Source organism: Augochlora pura, chromosome 4 (genome assembly GCF_028453695.1).
Source record: "Augochlora pura isolate Apur16 chromosome 4, APUR_v2.2.1, whole genome shotgun sequence".
Lineage (NCBI taxonomy): Eukaryota > Metazoa > Arthropoda > Insecta > Hymenoptera > Halictidae > Augochlora > Augochlora pura.
The window spans coordinates 22923092-22943875 of NC_135775.1; the positions used below are offsets into that span (position 1 = coordinate 22923092).

Sequence of the window (20784 nt, forward strand, 5' to 3'; positions counted from 1 at the left end):
GCTAACCAGACAGAGAAATGACGTGAATTAAATTCGGTTCTTTCCTGTCCTCGACGGTTCCTAGTATCGTTCGACTCTCGTCCCCGCGACGTTAATTAATCGCGGAGTAAATTCGCCGCGAAAAGTTGTGCAAAAAGTAGAAGACGAAAAAAGGGGAGAGGCGGAAGAAGCAGGAGAAGGAAGAAGAAGAAGAAGAAGAGGCAGAAGTTGGTTCGGCAACTTCCAAGTTGCGGGAACGGGTAGTTACGCGTGAATCAATCTTGTTACGTTTCCGGCGGCGATGCCGCCGCCGCCCCGGTATGATCATAATTAATTAAAGTAATTACGCGATTGCGGTTTTCGGGAAAGGAAAATCGATTTCCTCGACGTATTTACTCCGCACACTATCTCCGCGGCCGGGTTTCTCGATGTTTGTCCGTGCGGCCCGGGGAAGCAAATCCATCGACGTCGAAAATTCTCGCACGCACCGGTAAGGAATGCGCGCCGCGCGCCGACTCGTCGCGGTGTCTCCGTGTGTGTCTCACCGAGCGTTCCCCGGTCTCCTCGGAACGCGGACAAGCGTAAAAGGGCTTAATCCGTTTCATTGGCCGTATAAAAGCGACGGAACAAGGAATATAAGGGCGAATAAGACCGCGCCGGGTGGAACGCGCGTGCTGAGCCGGACGCGCGCGCGCGCGCGCGCGGACGCGCGTCTCGCGTGACATCGGTCGCCCTTTATTAAGCGTTATTAAGCGGGGGACGAGAAAAGTAGCCCGACAGCGGCGGATCCTTATTTTATACGCGCGTCGCGAATACACACCGCTCCGGATTACCTTGGCGTACAGCTGACTGACGTGAAATTCGAAAGAGGAGCCTTTAATCCATCCCCATCTCCAGCGGCCGCGCCGAGCCGGCCCGAGCCGAGCCGAGCCGGCTACCCAGTTTAGCCACGGTCTTCAAGCTTTTCCGACCAGTTTCTCGGCTGGCCGCCAATCAACGTGCCCCGGACCTTGCTCGGATCCCCACCTGGTCTCGCCACGTCGACCAATACCCGCCCAAGAAGCTGCCTTGCACACCTAGGGTGTCGACTAATTGCGGACAGGCCGACGTCTTCTTCCTCGGACCCAATGATTTCGTCCAGGTCGAGGCACAATGTTAAACGAGGATCGAGTTTTCACTTTCGCAATTAACCCGCCATCAACGTCACGCATGCGCGATTTTGTGTTTCGCGTGCAGAACGACAAATTAATTTAGTCAATTTAATCATTCGAAATTGTAACACATGCCATGATATTTCGAGAATTTATGGCTACCCTTTGATGTTATTTTTAACATATTTTGTAAGAGGATTGGATGTATTTAGCCTTTGTGGTCGAATGCAAAAGTGACAAAGAGGAAGAAAAGTGTGTTTCATCACTGTATAACAATATTTTCATATTATTCACAATATTTTGAAATAATAATATTCGACCCAGCGGAGAGTTCATTTGAAAAGGTCCTCCACCGCAAAGAGATAATAGGATAAATACAAGAAATATAACTGCGTGTGCCGGTGTAGATGTAAAACAAGTTGAACGCGAAGTTAAAACAGGGTCAAACGACCACAATCTGATGTTACCACCGTGTCCTGGTGGAATTATTTTCCCAGCGTTTCGAAAGCATTGCAGCTAGCTTCGTCAGGTGGTCAAAGACACGGCGATACTTATCTGCCCGCTAGCGTTCCACTTAGTATAGCGGAGTCTGTCCTTATTTCATAAATCGATAGGCCTTTTTAATTGGTTAGAGACGCGCGATTAAAAAAGGAACCCCGAGAGAGAATAATAATAACTGCACGACGCGTGCATGATAAATTTTGAAAGACAACGATGTCGTCGGGTCGCTCGAATGAAGCAAAATCGCATCTGAAGAAGGCTAAGCTAACGTTACATCTATTTCCAGAGCGCCGACAAATTACTCGCCTATCACGAGGCGAGGGGCAACACCTTACTATCCTGATGAGACACGCTCAAACAAACAGAGCCGAGGCAAGTTTCGAGCCGACAAGAACCCGGTTGCAACACGTACAAGTCTCGCTCGCTGGATTTATTCGGGGACATGTATATGTATATGAATATATACAGGGTGTGACAAAATTATTGTGACGCTAGTAAATGAGGGATTGCCGAGATCATTTTAAGTAACTTTTACCTCAGCGAAAAGGCAATCAGCGGCTTTGTTTAAAAGTTATTAACGAAAAACCGTGGCCAAAGAGAGGCGAACGCGCCAACTTCCGACGCGATATATATATTTCGTGTTAGCATCGAGTTTCTCATTGAAACGTAAGCAAACATCGGAGTTGCGGCTAGGCGGTATTAATTCCGCCGAGGAGATTTCGGATGGAGCACGAAGATCGGGCCGATCTGCGCGGTTATCGGCGCGGCACGTATGGCCACGCGCGTTCATGCGTATTTACGTCCGCGAGAACGTGTGCTCGAGAGACGGGTGAAAAAGCTGGCTGGTAAATTTCAAGGCGGGTTAGAAGCCCGGCGAGACCGGTTTCGGCCGAAAACGTACCCAGTACACGTATGAAAGCGCAATAAAGAAAAGTGGCGTTCGTGCTCGGCGGAAAACGCGGCGGCCGCGCCACGCCGCGCTCGCTCGTTCCCGACAATTTATTTCCGATCAAGTCGGCCATTGCTGATTAGCGCGACAATGCCAGCTTTGTTCAACGATTAACGACGTTTTATCCAATTCCACCCATTCCGTGTACCCTTCCCGTTTCCCCGATAATCGTACATTCGAATCCGGATAAGATTTAAAGAGCCATTCTCTCTCTCCCGGCCGACTTAACGGAGGACGTCTCGACGGACCCGGGACCGTACGTAACGCTTTTCATTAAACTTTCAGGTACACGAGGCATTTACAGACGAGAAATCCTGTTGTCGGATTATCCGCGTCTATCCGCGGCAGTCCCGCGTCATCTTCCGAGGCCGAGGCGACGCCCGCGATCATCTCTCTCCTGAAAGGAGCCTACGTCGCGGGATGCGACGAGATCCGGCGGGCTGCAACGAGATACAACGCCGCGGTGCGTCCGTCCCTCCGTCCTTTTATCTCGATCAGAGGGAGCCTCGTTACAAGGCGAACTGTACGGAGATAGCCGATAGTCGACTCAGACGACTACAGCCGCTCGTAAAATGGAAAAACAGAGAGCAACCGTGTACCCGTGGTGCCCGGACCCGACCCGACGTAAAGTCGGCAAAGGTCCCGAGACGAACAAGCCGGTGTAATTAGATTCTCGAACGAGTCTATAGGATCGACGATAACCTGTTCATCCCCTGGAACCCTTCCCTCTCTCTCTCTCTCTCTCTTGCTCTCTCATCACCCAGATAAGCTCGACGAGAGCACTTCCTTTATTCCAGCACAATTATAGGCGCGAGACAAACGTGCGTGTCTCTTCTCCCTCGATAATAAAATCCTCCCGTGTTAGGGATACCTTTCCTCTTCCCGGGTAGCTACATACTTTCTGCTCTTTACTACGGGCCGGGAGGAAACGCTGGAATTCTTCGGAGAGGTTTCCTAAGAGTATCACGAAACCTGCCGCGCGCGCGGCGGGCTCGGTTCTCGGGGTGTCCTGCATTAAAGATGGTGCCGAGTTGTTTGCTCCAGTTTTCGCTCTCGCCTTTCTTCCCCACTGTTTCCCCGTAGCGCTCCTCTCTCCTGTTCCCTGTGTCGCCGCGTTTCGAAAATATTTTTCTCGCCGGGATAATGCACGTTATTTACTTGTTTATCCTAGCGCAATCTTGTTATCGTATGGTTGCCGCGGCGCGCTGCGCACCAATCCACCGCCGTTCCGTCCTAGCCGCCTCTGGATAGGATTTCGACAAGCCTGCTGCGGAGTATCTCGACTACAAAGATGGCGGGATCTTGATAACTTCCCCCCCGGATATTTCGACGGAATCGTTTGACGTGTTCCGCGTGTCTCCGGTGTCGAAAATTGGGGTACGATAACAAGGAAGGGTGTCGGGTGTTCGATTGCGTCGGTTCTCGGATGTGTTACAGAGGTTTGTTGCGAAAGATGGTTTAAAGTTGGCTCTAAATTGTTAGTTTACACACGGTTTTGTGAGAAATAATATTTGCTTTAAGGTAGCCCGTAAAACTACAATTTTATTAACGTAATATCTAGGGTTTATTAAAGATATGAATAAGGGTCGATTAAGGGTAGTTTTCCCTATGATAAAGGTGACCAACGATAGAAACATCATTCAGCCACTCAGATGTGGCACAAATTTATATCAACTTTAGTACTCTATAAAATATCTCAGAGTCAAAGCAATCGAAGTCGAACATTTGACAACCCTTTATTGTAAGTCTAGACGTGTCGTGACAACATGATCAATGCCTACGCGATTTTCTCGATCTCTGTAACGCCACTTAACCGAATCGTTCGACACCCGTTAGGATTGTAAATCGGAGCACCGATTCGTCGAAGCGGAGACGATTTTTCCGAGGCGGAGAGCACCGTTTCAGCGAGGGTAAGTCGCGGGAGGGTGGAACCGGCACCGAAAAATCGAATCGATCGGCGGCGGAGCTCCGGGCGGTAAATCGCATCAAGTTGGTCGGCGTACGTGTTTCAGCACCCTCGTCCGACGTCCTATTACATCGTAGTGTGCCGTCGATTCGGCGCGGCGCGGCGCGGCGCGGCGGTAAGTGAAATTCCAGTCGGCTCGAGCATTTCTTCGGAGGTCTTCACGGCGCGGGCGCGATGGAGGAAACGTTTCCGCGGCTTGGAAGAATCCTTTAGGCGGTTCCCGGAGTTTACTGTTTCCAGGGAGTCGGAGGGGGGAGAGGTGGAAAGCATCGGGAACGGCGGTCGAGTCGCCGGCCGATTGTAGTCCTTATCGCCGGCAGTAACAGGGCGCGCTCTCGCGTGCCAATGATTGCATGGTCTCTGGGCGTTCTACCGTGAGCGCTGCCGTCGCACTAATACCATTATGGAACCAGGTCCTTGGATCACCATGAACCGACTCTCTCTCCCTCTACGCCTTCTCTGCCCTCCAGGAATACAGAGCAGATTACGTATACGGTGTCAGTTGCATGTCCTAATCAGGGCTAATGTCCATTGTTCACTCGGTGGACAGCGCTCGCAATGTCCGGCCCGCGATCGATCGGTTTCGTAACTCGAAATCTTCCCTGACCCGGCCCGCCAGACCGAACTTTTCGCCCCCGTTGTCCTACTTACGGGGAACGCACTCGCAACGCATAATTCACGCGTTGTATCGCGCGACCGCCGCGCGACTGCAACGCGTAAATTAGACCCGATTTCCCGTGGACGCGCGATAGAGCACGCGCGGATCAGCGCCGCCGTTTTCGGAAAAACGTTTTTCCATTGCTCTGATAAAGCTCCGGGGACTTCTCCTCCCTGGAAACACCTTCTTTTTCAGACGCCGATGACGCTGGAGGGAAATAAAGAGAGAGAGGGAGAGAGGGAGGAAGAGAGCGCGCAGGAGGAAAGGTGAGAGTATTTCGCAAAGGACTGCGTCGTCGATCGTACGTGCAAATTCTTCCATTCGAACAGGAGCAAGTTTCGCGAGACGGTTTAACGGGTCCTTGCGAGAAGTTCGCGCGCGCCAGTCGGAATACGAATTCGTTCCGAATCTCGTTTATTCCCTATTACGGTGGGAAATCGATTAAGCGAAATATATGGCGCGGCCGGAGACTCGCTTAACGTCCTCGCCGCCCGGCAACTTTCGTCCCGGAACGAGTGCTTAATAATTCGCCCCTTGATCATAGTCCTATATCAACAAGTACCGTGTAAAGTTTCCCAATAACAGATTTCCGCGCGGTGGAAAGTGGTACGCGAGTACTACTTGGATTTCATTCGATTCGTCCGAGAAGTTTCCCGGCCCGGGGAAGAACCGTATCGACGCTTCTCTCCGGGGCGAGCCGCGATAAAGAAACGGAAAGAGAGCTCTCTCTCTCTCTCTCTCCCTCTCTCTCGCTCTGGCTGGCTCTAGCCATCCACCTCCCCCAGACTCCTGCCCCCGACTCCACACCCCGCGTTTAATTTTGCTCGCCTTTGGAACGTGTCGAACAAACTAAGATGTATTTCCGCTCGTATCGTTCGGATCCCGGCCGCTACAACCCCGTTTCAACGTTAATGCGCCGAGTGTACGATCGCGTGGAGCAGGGTTTAAGCTCGGCTTACCCTTTAAGTGACAGTAATGAAATCGGGTGTGTCGGCTGGTTTCCACCGCAAACGCGAGCCGCTTTCTTTCCCGCGATTCGACAACCGTAACCACCACTCTGTCTCCTATCAGCGCTTACGAAACGGGAGACAATCGACGCAGGCGATGCCTGCCTCATCTACGCTCCTTTCCTAATCAATTGTAAACAGGTACGTGATGGAATAATCAAATTTTTGGCGTGAGGATGGGTCGTACCTGTTATTTTATTCCATGTTCGCTCGTCGACAGATTTTCAGGAACCAACGGTGGATGATTATTTTTTTCCGGCCCTTAACGAGCGACCGAAAATTTTTATAAAAATATATGTGATAGAGTTAGCTTATATCTACTGTATACAATTTTGTTTATTTTAATATCTAGTGCAGTATACGAGAATCATGTTAACAAAGTTAAGGGTTGTAATACTTAGAATTCATTTCTGTGTTTTCAGAAACTGACTATAGGAGATTGTGATCTCGCACCCCTAAAAAGCGACTTGAAAATTTGGAAAAAAAAAATATGAATGATATAATCAACTTGCATGTACTATACGCACTCTGGATCGTTTTTAACATCCAACACGCTACTCGAGAAACGCGCGATCGGAGCGTAGGAACCGTCGTCCGCGAGTACACCTGTAGAATACGAGTCCCGTCGGCGAGTCGCTAATTAGAACCGAGTAATTGAATTTTGCTGGTGCTCCGTCGAAAAATCAAGGGGCGAACGACGCCCATACATCTTTAAAAACGCGATCCCGTTGGGCGTAGTCGCGTGGCGTCCGCGTCCCATGAAAAATGAGCAAACTTCGTCGAATATTTCATCTCGTCAGGTCGTCTCGGAATCCCCGTTTCTCTCGAGCGTTCTTAATTAATTAGCGGCGCTATCCTCGCAAGGAAAAGTCGCGAGACGACCGCCGGCAGCCAGAGGGGACAAGAGCCGCCCAGAAGAAGAGAGAGTAGCAGCGGATCAAGAAAGAACGAGGAACTTAAGCAGCTCTCTCGAGTAGGCAAGGTGAGAGGCAAACGTCGGTGACAACGGGACGAGGCCCTGAGAGGTAAGAGGGTTGCCAGAGGAGCGGGAGGAGGGCCGGGCGAAGGGGCGGGAGGGGAGGGGGGTCGGCGCGGGATTTCCCTTGGCAAACCCAGGAACCCGAACCCGGTGGCGAAGCATCAGCCTCGGGCAGTAGTTATGCCGTGGCTTGGTTCAGGTTCCACCGCAATTCGCGAGTGTACGTACTTCGGATCTCCCGGCGTTTCCCTAAAATATCACGGGCCCGGAATCTCCCGTCCCTTTATCCTTTGCACCGGCGATAACTCCTTTCCCTACATTCCCAGTCTCCTACCACCGTCCGTTTATTTAGCTATTATGTGTACTTCACATTACGCAATTAAATATACATACCGCCGGTCGAAAATTAAGGATCGATGGGCGCCGCCCGAGACGATGATACACCCCCTCCCCTCTACCCCCGTTGGATCAACAATTCCGGTTACGTAACTGCAAAATAGCTCCGCGTTCGCCGCGCTGCGAAAGCCGTGTCTAAAATCCCCCCCTCCCCCTCCCCCTCCCCACCGCCCGCCGGTTCCCTTCAATTATTTTACACAGATTTTTGTTTACGGCTCCATCAACCTGACAGACGAAAATATGAAATTTTAATCCCGTAACCGTATCCCCCACCCGGCCCGGCCGCGGACCTGTTGTAATTAAAACTCCGCAAAAACATTTCCACGGCGAAAATTATTCAAGGGATACAGAGAGATTCGTACCTGTGTTATTAATGCGCATTACTATTCAGAAGAAAGCCGGCGTTTTATTCATCGAACAGGTACGCTTGAAATTTATCAGGAGCAAATGCAACGATCGCGGCGGGGATAGGGGGAGGAGGGGGGAGGGGTGGGTGGTTCGGCCGGCGCTTGTACAGGCCAGAAATAATCCCCCCGGTCTTTCGTGTATATTAATTCCTGGAAGATAACAACGTTGCGCGCGGTTAAAGCGCGCTCCGAGGACCGCGCTGGAAGACAATGGGGCAGACGGAGGAGACAAAGGACCGCGACGGAAATCTGGCCGCGGGAAAGAACGCGGTCGCATGTTGCCCGTTACGCTCGTGTCTGCGCTTTATTTATCGCCTGTTAAACCGGCGTGACTGTGGCCGACGTAATCGCGGGGGTCATTAAAGTCGTTAAACCACCCTAACTTCGCCGGCTGACAGTCTTTCGTTTATTCCGCGAGCGCCCCCGTCCGCCGCCGCCGTGCGTCGCCCGCGTCCCCGCGTTTTGTTCCTTTTCGCCGGCGCTGGTTAACGAGTCTACCGCGACCGAACAATTCGGCTCGGGCCGGGATTCGGGATCATGTTCGTAACTTGTTCCGCTCTCGCGTAACAGGTTTAATCATTTTTCAGCGGAGCCGGGCCGAGCCGAGGCGCGCCGGGGATGAGCCCGCGAAACCTGACGCATTTCATTAAAACGCGGCGCAACTCGACGAGTCGCCCCCCCCCCCTCCCCGCTTCCCCTCCCCCACGGCCGCCCATGAAATATCGGAATCGCGTTGCCGAGACCGTGTCGGGTTAGAGCCGGAAGACGAGCGAACGAAACGAAAAGAAAAGATCGTAGGATGCGGTTAGGGGGGGGGGCGAGGGGAGGAGAAGTCGAGGGACGCGCGGAGCTACGGCCGACGCGCGACGGCTCCGGTCTAATGAACGAATGGGGCCTCCCGCAAAAGGACCGCCACGAGCGGAGAAAAAAGAACCCCGGCCCCCGTCGCTTTTGCGGTCAGTTACTTTTCGCCCTTCTGCCGTTCTTTTTGCCCCGTGGCCGAGCCTCGCCGCCGACGAATTCCGGCAACAAGATGAACACCGGCGACCCGGGCAACTATCTCTCTATTAAAGAGATCCGAAAATTGTCCGAGAGAAACGGGAGGCGGCGCGGCCCGTTAACCCCCGTCGCGCGTTATTCGCCCCGAGTGCGTACAAAAGCGAACGAGTCGCGTCGGGTAATCGGTCGGGAACGTCGAATTGTTTTCACGCTGACGAGCCGGCGGAAAGACGAGACGGGGTGGGTTGCGCGACACGCGACGAGTTCGCGGACCTGCGACGATCCGCTGTTTCGGATTTCGTGGCGCGCCATGTTTCTTTAACCCGTTGGCGTGGCTAACGCTCCAAGGCGCTCGGGATTTGTTCGAATTGATATATTGGAATTCGCATCGAGTTCTGCGTGCTTCCTGCACTGAGCACTGTTGTTCTATATCATGCGACAGCTTAGTCAAGCTTTCCCGCGCGTCCATAAACCTCCGCCGGATGTAAATAAATGGGAGCGGGAGAGCAAGAGGGTTTGCACGACATTATTTTATGCTTTCGCGGGAGATGCGACAGCGTACGCTGCTAGAAGGTCTCGGGGGTGGAAAAAAGAGATGCCGCGGAGGTGTTACGATACGAGAAGATTGTTCCGATGAAAACGGAATTAAACCGGGAAACGCAACAGATCGAGAACAAAAAGAATTCCCTCTGTTTTCCTTAGAAGGGGTATAAAAACATGGCCCGGGTTTGAAAAGCGTTGCGCGGCTTTCTGCGAGAAAATTCTCGGTGGTTGGGCGCGCTCGCCGCTGGGAGAATACGAGAAAAATGAAATCGCGCTGATATAGGCGGCTGGAAGTTACACGCGTACCAGAGTGGTGATTCGGTTTTAGTGTTCGAAAAGCGTCGGGGCTCGTGTCGAGGGCCTATCGATCGCCGGAAAACATCTCCTTCGGGGGTATAAAGGAAACGGGGGGACCGAATTAACGAAACCGATGTCTGAATTCGAGCGTGACACGGCGACGAGGGGGGTGGGTAATGGGATGGATGGTCTACGCGGAAGGGAGCAAAAAGAACTGTAATCCAATTACGGCGGGTCGGAGGCCGCGGCACGGGCATTTGGACACGATATCGAGCGATTAAAAATAATATGTGAGTGCGCGTGATCAGAAGTTTGCTCGCGTGTGAACGAACGCGCTTCGAGCACGAGTCAAACCAGCCCGACCTCCCCCGCCGGCTTTGATTCGAGCTTTTCCGTCGGTCCGGCGGCCGGTGTTTTCTCTCTTTAGCCATACATGGCTTGGCAAACGTCACTGGCAACCCTTGTTCTCGATATACCGGGATTCCTTTCATACGGCGCTCGGCAAAGGCCGTGCCCGGCAATCGTGTTACACCGGCGCGGTTGGTTCCTCATGCAAAAGTGAGTCGAAACTATGGAACGAAATTGTTTCATAGAAACGCGCCGATATCGCGTTCGAGCTCGAAAACCCGGCTCGAACGCGATCGAACAGGGTCGGCGTGTCCGATCATTACGCGCCGATTCTATTTATTGTAACCACCGGCGCGTGTCTATCGCGCGTATTGCCGAATTTTGTTGCGTTCTTCGCGCTGCAAAAGCCTGGCCCAGCGACAAATTTCGTTATTCTTCCAACAACACCCCGCGAAATATTATCCCCCCCACTCGCGACGATCGCGGCACGATTGTCGCGACACGCTGCATATTCATGCGCGTTATAAAACAACAACAACGAGTACAGAGAAAAAAAAAAAAAGGAGGAATCGATTCGCGGGAAAATATGATTAGCCGATGGAGGAACGATCTCGAGCTCTCGCTCGCGCGCTCCTCGGTTCTCTCGGTTCGGTGGCCCGATTGTTTTTTAATCTATCGAATTCGCGTGCCGCGCAATCTACGTGCAAATATTTGCGCAGACGGTCAATTTCATCTGTACGCGTCGGAGCTCTAGCAATCGAAACGGGTTCATCAGGCTAAGTACTCGTAGAGCAGCCTCGATATCGAGCCGGATAAGTTGCTTAGAGTACATTGCCTTTGGGAAATTCGCTTTGTTCGCCGTGATCGTTATTGGCTGAATACCGCTCGCGGGTTCGATCATTGTTCGCGATTGTACGCGCTATCGATCGGCGATACCAATACGGGACACGTTTCTAGGGTTTCGACGGTCGGCACGATTCCCGGGGAATAGCGACGAACGGTATTCCACGCGGTTCCCCTAGGCTCTAGGGTTTTCCGTGATCCGTCCATGGTGCGGAAGATCGCGACGCTAATTGCTGCCGGTAAAACCGACTCTGATCTACAGCGGGGAACGGCACTGTCGGTATCACGGCCTCGGGGATCGTCGGCAACGTGTTCTCAGCTGGGTCGGTAACGGACTTACCTTTGCTAAGGGTGCGAACGATGGTAAAACAGGGGGGTTGAAAAGCGAGCGTCGGTAAGACGCAGGGGGTGGAGGGAACGTGTCGCAAGCCTTGCGAATATATTTCTCTAAAGCTGGTTGAATTCGTTCTGATGAGGTATTTTATTAGCGTGAACGTGTGAATCCGAGTGTAAGGCGGTGATTTCGGAGCTAAAATTCGCTAGATAGCCGTCGCCTAGGGGTAATTACCGGCTTAATTATACCTGGGGACATTAAATCGCACTGCTCGAGAATTAGGGGTACGGAAGGGGGGTGGGGGGAGAGGCTGTTAATACTCGGTTGTATTACTCTTAAAAGTCGCAGGTGCGGGGGATTGAATTAGTGATATGAAAAGTCACGTGTACCGGGGGAGTAAATTAAACATAATTAAAACTGGCTGGGGTGAACAGTCAACGGCGGACGAGAATGTTAATTCGGGGGTTTGTGGGCACGGCTCTCTTAAATTCAAGTACGCTAAAGGAAACGCGTACGAGCCGTTCCACGTGTACATACAAACGGAAAAAAGAAACTAAGCTGTGAAAAGTGAAGAAACAATTGGGGGGAAAACGATGCGGAGAACGCCACGCGCGCAACTCTTTCCCTGTTCGCGAGTAATCAGATCCGCGATTATATTCGCCATGGTTGCTTTTTCCCTTTAAATTCGGAAGCGACCAAAGTGGCGTTCTCCGGAAAGAAAAAAAAAACGGGTTATTGACCAACGGAAAATTCCAGTGGTATTCGGTGACGCGGCCCGTAAAACAACGGGAACGATAGCGTCGGTAATACTTCATCGACATCAAACCATTGTGCGAGATATCGTCCAATATCCGCGCGATAGAGACATCGTTCGCAGAGAAAATACGTTCGATAGTAAATGACGCGACCGCGGGGCGGCAATCGTCGACGTTATCCGCCAGCGAAAGAATACACCGTGACGAACGTTTATCGTCGGTTATTATACGCGGCGGCGCGGATTCGCCGGGAGAGGGGAAACAACAAAAAACCTATCGCCGCCGATCGGAAGTTCTCCCGCGGCGTTTCCGAATAAATTACAAATTTCATTAGCCGTCGCGGCCGCGGTTTTGTTCGTACGGACACGCGGACTCGCCGCGCGGATCAATTTACAGAAAGCCGAATCGGGCCCGAAACTTTGTTTACTCCGATATTAAGGAGCCCCCGTCAAGTCTCGCGGACAAAATAAAAAGCTCGTTAAACTTTATTCGGCCCCGTTCACCGATACGGAATTCTCGTCTGCGCCGCGCTGGCCCCGGCGTTGTGTACAACGTTACGCGCGCGTAAATCCCGCGGTCTATTTATGAAATTTCAATAAACTTTCGGCGGTATTGTGTTCCAGGGTGGTCCCGCAACAATGCGGAACGCGGGCAACGGTAGCTCGACAAGAGACCGACGCGGGGTAATTAACCGGATTTTCGAATCTTAATTCGGCCGGGGCTGATAAATCACCGATCGGAATACCCGCGCCGTGTTACCGAATACCATTGGAAGGGGGAAACCAATCGAAATACAACTGAAATGAAAAACATACGTTTTTGCGAATTCTGTTTTGAACGTTTTTCGAGCATTCCCTCTTGGGACGGCTGCGTTGGTACGCACCTGTGTGTGTCTCTTTTCTCTCTCTTTCTCTCTCTCTTTCCCTCAGGCTCGATCCTTTTTAAGCTCGTTCTGCAAGCAAACATACGAAACAAGATTAAACACTTTCAATGGATTCATTTTATTTCGTTAATTTCGAGCGGCGACCGTTGTCGCGATCCTTAAGTTGTTAACCCGGGCCGGCTTTCCCGGCGATTATCCTAATGAACATTGCTCGGTGTATAAACGACGTCTGCGAAAAGATCGCCCGAAGAGAAGCGCCGCGAATCAACTTTCTTCCCTTCCCCTCCTGCCCCGGTTAACGTATAAATCTCGTATCGTTTATTATAGTCCGCGGGACTCGGAAACTTCGAGGCGCGATGAATAATTATACGCTCGCCGGATAACTCCATAAGTCCTTGTTTATTATTTAATAGCCTGCCCCCCCCCCCCCTCTCTCTCTCTCTGCCGGAAAAAGAAGGGGGCTCCGCAAGACAAATTGTTTTCGCGACGTTGCTTTATTGTGTCGTTAAAATAATGCAGCGTAACGTGTAATGAGTGGACAGGGTTCGTTAAACGGCCAAATTATTTTATCTACAATCTGTGTGCAATTTTAATAACCCGTGTACAACGGTCGCGGATCACCCCCGCGGGATTATAGAATAGATACGATAAATAATCGAATATTTGCTGGAAAATGTTTACCGGCCCACTCGCCAATTTGTGAATTATTGTATGTATAATTATAACAGTTCATTAATATTTGTCGCACGCGCGCGCGCGCGCTAGAGGAACGTGGATATAAATCAAAGCCGTGTCCGCGGATGTGTAAAATATTACTTCCGTGCAACTATTTGTTGAATAAGTGGCCGATTGTGCCCGTATTATGCGCGTAACTTTAATAATCAATCTGTAATTTGTCGCACGTTTAGGATGGGCGACGAGTAAATCATTTCATGTTAACGTCGAAACGAACCGAGTCGTTTATCCCTCCCTCCCCGCCAACCCCCGTTCGCCAAGTCGAACAATAACCGTAATATAAATTTGCAGTTATTTAACCGACAGCGATAAGGCGAATTACAAATAATCGGGCGCGAGCACGCCCGAAATAAAATGTTGCTCGAAAAACTGATTACAATAATATATTCCCCAATAACTCGTTCACCGTTCCCGCCCTCGTTAAGTCCGTAAAACAGTTCGTATAATCTATGCACGGTTGCCCGGCCGCCACAATAAACAATCGAATGTTTATAATAAACAGCGAAAGCCGCGAAACCTCTCCGCCAGTATTCCGGCCGGAAATAATTTCGATAACATATACGATTTATACTTGGCGCAACCCCCGCCTTCTATCGCGGAATAAATAACAGGTTCCCAGTAAAATAGAAAGTTTTTGTTTACCAGCAACTCGTCAAGCTGTCCGTGAAGGGGAGAGAAGATAAATTCGGAGTGCGCGACCATTTTTCACCGTGTCGTTGAAGTAATTGAACAGAGCAGGGAACGATTTTGATTCCGCGCGAAAATCGATACTTATACTCGCGATTAGTTCGACCGAGAATCGAAGGAAAACACACCGCGGGTATGGCGTAACGGTTGTGTTAGTCGCGGGCCAGTGTCAAGTCCCCGTGGACAGTTCCGACGAGATCTCGTGGAATTTCGTCCCGTTGGACCCTGGGCCGATCGTCGAAAATGCCGCGTGGGAACCGGGGGAACAACGGTGGCAACGGTGTTTCGAGACCGGGGAAGAAAAGCGTGTCGAGGTATGAGAGAGGTTAGATACTACAGTGACGCGGTCGAGTAACACGCGACGCATGCTTCTCTCGGAATGTTTCCCCTGTGCAGAACGCACAGGACCGTCGTGTTTCGACCGGGATCACGGTCCACGACGTTCGTTTCGCTGGACCGGCGATGCGCAATTAATTCAGTACGCTATGTAAACAAATTGATTGGCCCCTTGTTTGGAGGGCGACGGTGGAAAGGCAGAACAAACGATTACGCACGGGCACGGGCAAAACACTTACCACAATTCTCGCATTCGCCGGGCTCGTTAGACCGTTAATCACCGCTCGGTGTCGTTACATCGTTAATTCGGTTACACCTCGTTCGTTCGTTGCGCACTGATCTTAGAAAAACTCGTGTAAATCGTATAAAAAAGGCAAGAATTTAAGAAACTGACAAGAAACTCGCCATAGCGGTGTTAACACTGAGCGGCCATGTTGCCTTCGCTCGGCCACTCTCGACATCTCTCGGCGGTACTCGGAACACGCTCGGTTACCCGCGCGCAGTAAGCCCGCGGCGCGAGATTCGAACGTTTCGCCGGTTCGCCGTCAGATGGCGGGTCGATGTCCGTTCCGCGAAAATCATCGAAAAACAGCCACGCATATTTATGAAATTCGATATTAATATTTCATGAATAACCGTTTGTCGACACCGGCACCACGTTAAACGCTTTAAACTCTCCTGCAGGCGGTCCGGCGCGTTTCGGGGCGCAACGGACCGCGTGCAACTTGCTCGCCCAACCCTCTGGCCGCCGTTATCATTATAGATTGTATAATGGTTTTATCGTATAAACAAACAGTGGTAATTAAATTAATATTGTTTATTCGTCCCGTGCGTGTAATTCCAATTTGCCGCATCAAATGTAGTGCGTGTCCGGCCGCGCGTTAAACTACCGTCACGCATCTTGTTAAATGCGCGTTGCAGTCGCTCATGTAACCCAACAATGCTAAATTAATTACGGTCGCAGCGGCATACGAATTTCTCCTTTTGGAACGCTTTAGAAAACGTTTCCGGCGGGTTGAATGTACACCCGATTTTTATTTAGCCGGCCCCGCATGTTTTAATTTGTAATTGTCGAAATTAGTGAAACGCTTTCGCAGGTGACGATTGGATGATTATCCAATTTCAGAATACATTGTTATTTCACTGCGGATTTTAATGTAACTTAAAAATTATTTCCATTGTATTATCAGGAAAATAATTAAATAAAAATGTGCTTTCCTCTTCAATAATCTCGTTAACTTAAATTTATTACAACGAGGTTCTTCCATTCTTTCAATGTCTTCGCACCTTTCTGTTTCACTTCCCTTTCTGTAATAAATGCATAAAATCCCCAGTCCAATTATAATACAGAGTAAGTCACGTATCTCGCACACCTCGAATAACCAAGCAGGGGGATGCAAACGCCGGTGTATCCGGTATTGTGTTTAACAATCCTCATAGAAAGCCTCGCACAACGTTTGATAAGGTCTAAATAAATTAAATCTCGTCGTTCCGACAAAGTGAGCTACTTGTAATGTGGGTGTACCGTCGAGCCCGTTACAATTTCGAAAGGAAACGCCGTGCAGCAATGAGCCTCGATTCACCGGAAAGTTTGTAATTATTGCCTGCGCGATAATAAACAATAGTTAAATAAAAATCTGAGGCGAAATAAAAATCGGAAGGTAAATGAAAATTGGATGCTAAATAAAAATCTGAAGCTGAATAACCGGACCACGGATTCGTTCGCACGTTATATAAATACCATGAGACCGAGCGTTCGCGCTATCTTTTCTGGGGCGCATTGTGCACCCTCGGGAACGTCCGCCGCAATCGATCGCGCATCCGAATTTCGGGGGAGGGAGCGCGCGCGACACTTAAAGACGGCCATTTGCCTCTCGCAGTAACTTGGAAGCCGGTGTGCATCCAACTAATCGCAAGTTCCTGACGCATAACGTATGTCAGATGTCGCGCCCGACAAATTGTGAGCACCGTCGGATACGTGTTCTTCGTAGTCGAGAATTTTGCGTTCGTTATGCGGCGGCCATCGCGTTAAGAGTCGTTACGTGAGTTTGGTTATCCCGCTGCCATACGGAAGCAGCTAACTTCCTTAACGAACTCTCGAACGAAGTTTGGTGACTTCCAGCTTCTGTTTCAGTCTCGCATAGCACGGTTAATTACTGTCAACAATTTCGGCAGGGCGTGGAGAGAGAGAGGGCCCGCCGTGGTCGCCGCGCAACCCCCGATACCCCGTTTCTACCGCTGTACTTTCGCTATTCCACGCTCACGGTGAGACGGTTCGCGCTGGGTCGCCGCCGGTCGCGACCCGTTGCTATGAATATTATAACGAGATGCATCCTCCGGATGCTCCTTGGCCGCGCGACCCCTGCCGAAATCAAACGGGCCCTCCCGTATATTCGCGTTAAGGCGGTTCTTTGAAATTAAAATACGGGGGATGAATGAAAAATAACACGGCCGCCGGGCCGGGCAACTTAGGCTAATAATTCATACGACGAGACCGGTCAGAACTGCGGCAACTACCCCGGGCCCCGGAGATGTGTTTTCGTTTTCTTCCACGGCACAACGGAAGGGTGGCTCTCTCTCTCTCTCTCTCTCTGTGGAAGGACGACGACGACGGGGGTGGAGTTTCAAACTCGCATAAACGCGAGCGTAACGCCGAGCGGTCTCTTTCCATGTTTCTGATTACTTCGCGAACTTTTGCGCGCCAGCGTGGCCGATACTAGGGAAGAGCTTTTAGACGGACTCTTTTTCGTCGTTCCACCCTCTCTCTCTCTCTCCCTCTCTCACTCTTTTTTTCTCCTCTATTTTTCTCTCCGTTCCTCTCTGGCGCCCCCGTCCGGTGCATGGAATTCCCATTTTTTATGCCCGGCGGATCGCGGCGCGGAGTCGGCACACGCGATCCGCATCCCCGAAATTTAAAAAACCGTGGCTCGGCAGCGGAATCATAGGCATCCGCGGCACGGGGAAAACAAAATTGTTGCGGCATGTAACGGTACACGGGCGTAGGAACATTTTGTTGTGCGAGCATGTCGGGTCGCGTGCATTCGGCATGCAGGTCGATATGATTGCGTACATAGCGTTGCATGTCTCATCCGATACATGCCCGTACACACATTATCCGATATACGTACGTACGCTGCGTACACGCTCTCCCCGACACATATGACGAAACAATGCCGCGTCGAATGGCTTTCTTTTATCCCTTTCTGCTTTACCGTTTGCTCTCTCCCTCTCTCCCTCTCTCTCTCTCTCTCTCTCTCTCTCTCTATGTCCCTCCCTTTTTCTCCTTCTGTTATTTCTCCTAGTTTCTGTCTGGCTCATAAGGTATTGATGATTCCCGAGATTGTTTCACGCGATACCGCGGCGTATCGAAATATCAGCGCGAATATTGGAATATCTGCATAATGTAACGCCGCATGAAATTTCTGGCTGGTAAACGCGGGCGCGCGCGCGCGCACGGGACATCCGATGAATTATTTAAACAACGATACGGGACCGGCTACATAATAATTTCCGCGAGCAGCGCCGAGTGCGTTGTTCCGCTTCGGTTTTGATTAGAGCTGTTGCTTCTTGCGCGCGCGAGCGTGTGCACGCCGCGGCGGGGACCGGCGATCCGCCGCCGGATCGTTGTGTGTGCGGCCCGCGTGCATACACACGCGGTCCGTTCGCCTCCATTTTATAATAGAATTCCCGTACGGGAGCGTCGCGCCGTAAAGAGATTGCGAGCTGCGCGGGGATTCCGGCCTTAAAATGATAAGAATTTATAAGGAGCCCCGTGCCGGGTTTGGGGACGAATGAGAACTAGGGGTCCCCCGTTCTCTTGGCTCCCCCGGGGCCACCGAAGGGGGAAAAGTGTGCACATAAATTTCGTAGACCATCGGCTATCGACCTTAACGGTTCGGTGACCGATTATTCGGGGGCTGTTCGAGAGGCCCGGCCTCGCTCCGCCTCGCACCGCCTCGCTCCGACTCGCTCCGACTCGCTCCGGCTCCGCTCAGCTTCCTCGATCGCCACGAGTTTCGTTCAAACGAACGAAACTAACTGATTTCCCACGGGATAAATCTTTGGGTAAGCCATGGAACCTTCCCGGAGATTCGACGTAAATCGATCGCGAAAGCCCAGATGCGATTACGAACGAGTTGCCGTCGATTCTTAATCTCGAACGGTTCTTTAGACTCCTTCCGGGCAGTTTGTTTGGCTCGTTTCCCTCCTCCCTCTATCTATCTTTATCTATCTCGACCTTTCTTCTTCCTCCTCCACCTCCTCCTCCTCCTCCTTCTCTTCTTCTTCTTCTACCATCGTCGCATCCTTCGCCAAACGTTTTTCTTTCTCTCCCCGAGGTATTCGATGCACGCGACACGACCTACGCAAACGAGACCAGACGAGACTCGTCCGGCATGCACTTTGTCTCGTTATACGGCCAAAGATTTGTACCTGGAACTCTGTTGCCCGCGGGCAACACCATCAAACGGCTGTTATCCGTCTTTGTTAACAGCTCGCTCGCACGGTACACGGTTTTTCGAGAGACTCGATCGTTTCACAGAACCGATAAGAACTAAGGACGGTGTTGTAAAAGTTGTTAAAGACGTTAATTTGTTTTCTGATACGCGCGTGTGTTAGATTTATTTGATTGACTGTTGCTTGAGATTTTTGCTATTTTTTAAAACCTTGTTACGGAAGGGGTGAGTTTAGGTATTTGATTATTTCTTAATATCTAGTCACTATAAGGGTGAGTTTAGGTATTTGTCATTTCTGTGTATTATTTATTAATTCTTGAATTGTGATAGTATCGGTGGATTTTTATTTTATACGGTTGTTAAACAACGAAATTTAAATGAAAGTAAAGTTTGACGTAGATAATTGTACTCTATATAATTATACAATTTTTCTCGTAGATAATCATTGTCACTAAAATTTCTAATTTATATGTGATTGTGAATACTAATGAACTTATATAATAACTTAATAAAATTTAGGTAATAATTATTACAGCTAGAATAACTGAGAATTAAAGACACCGCAATCATCTTAACAATGAAATTCACTCGCGTTCGAATTAAATCAAATATAAATGTAAAGTTCATTCGCGTCTTCCTCCGTTGCGATCGCTTCTTAAAAATTCAATACAACCTAAATAATAAAGTACAAATCCCAAAAAAACCGCACCGCACGAACGAGCCGCAATCATCTCGGGAACGGTACCGCCAGCTCGTGAAACAATTGCCTGCGCAGCGCGCCGGTTGCAAAACCTCTCTTACCTCCGCTCGCGAACGACGCGACGCAGACGTTTCGCGCTGCGTTCTTTCGCAAGCTACGACGAGGCACCTCTCTCGCACTCTATCACGCCATTTTGCATGTCGTTACGATCCATCTTGGGATCATCGCTTTCGTCTGCCGGTGTTCGGGGCGCGATCGCTCAAAACCGGGAAGCACCGGCGCGGCAAGATGGAAAAGGGACTCGTTATTTCGGCAACCGGAATCGATTGTGTCCGCGAACCCGTACGAAATTCGACACGAAAATTCAATTAGCACGAGACCCGGGTAGCGAACTTCTGACAATGTGTTCCAATTGCCGCGATATTCGGGGAACGTTACCGTATAATCGCGCGAGTATTACGCAACGTTCTCGCCGCCCCCGCCCGTCGTTCCGTGTTTCGGTGGGCCGCGTATAGCAGAGAGTTTCGGCGGCTAGGCACGGAACGAGAGTCGAAGAACGGTGCCAAATTCTCTCGAGCACATGCTCTCGCCCGACGCCGGTTAGAAGGTGTTTAGACGGCGCGCCGGATAGCGGCGGCGGCAGTCTCGCCGCAGACCCCGTTATTGCGAATAAGAAAACACGGTCCGAATTGGCCGGCGCCCGGCGAAACGACGGTAGGGAAACACGGCCGCACCCGCATCCCCCTCGATTAACCAAACTCCCCGTGTCCGAGGAAGGAGGTCTCGGGGCCGTGGCTCACGACCGGACCGTTTCCCTTTTTAATTTTTCGAAAGGCATCCCCCGGGCCACTCGAGACGAGATCCCCGGGGCTGCGCG

General features: G+C 50.9%; 1 protein-coding gene across 10 annotated transcripts in view; it reads right to left on the reverse strand.

Moving 5' to 3' along the window:
• The window catches only part of Lar (tyrosine-protein phosphatase Lar), a 411512-nt gene that overhangs the window by 282377 nt on the left and 108351 nt on the right, over positions 1–20784 (reverse strand). For 7 of the 10 annotated variants that reach the window (XM_078179961.1, XM_078179958.1, XM_078179957.1 and 4 more), the window contains exons 1-2: positions 14993–15178; positions 12996–13064 (exon numbers count right to left, since the gene is read on the reverse strand). The gene's annotated coding sequence lies outside the window, so the exon portion shown is untranslated. Of the gene's footprint in view, positions 1–12927; positions 13065–14992; positions 15179–20784 lie in introns of those variants that run through there. The other 3 variants (XM_078179953.1, XM_078179954.1, XM_078179955.1) reach the window with 3 other exon arrangements.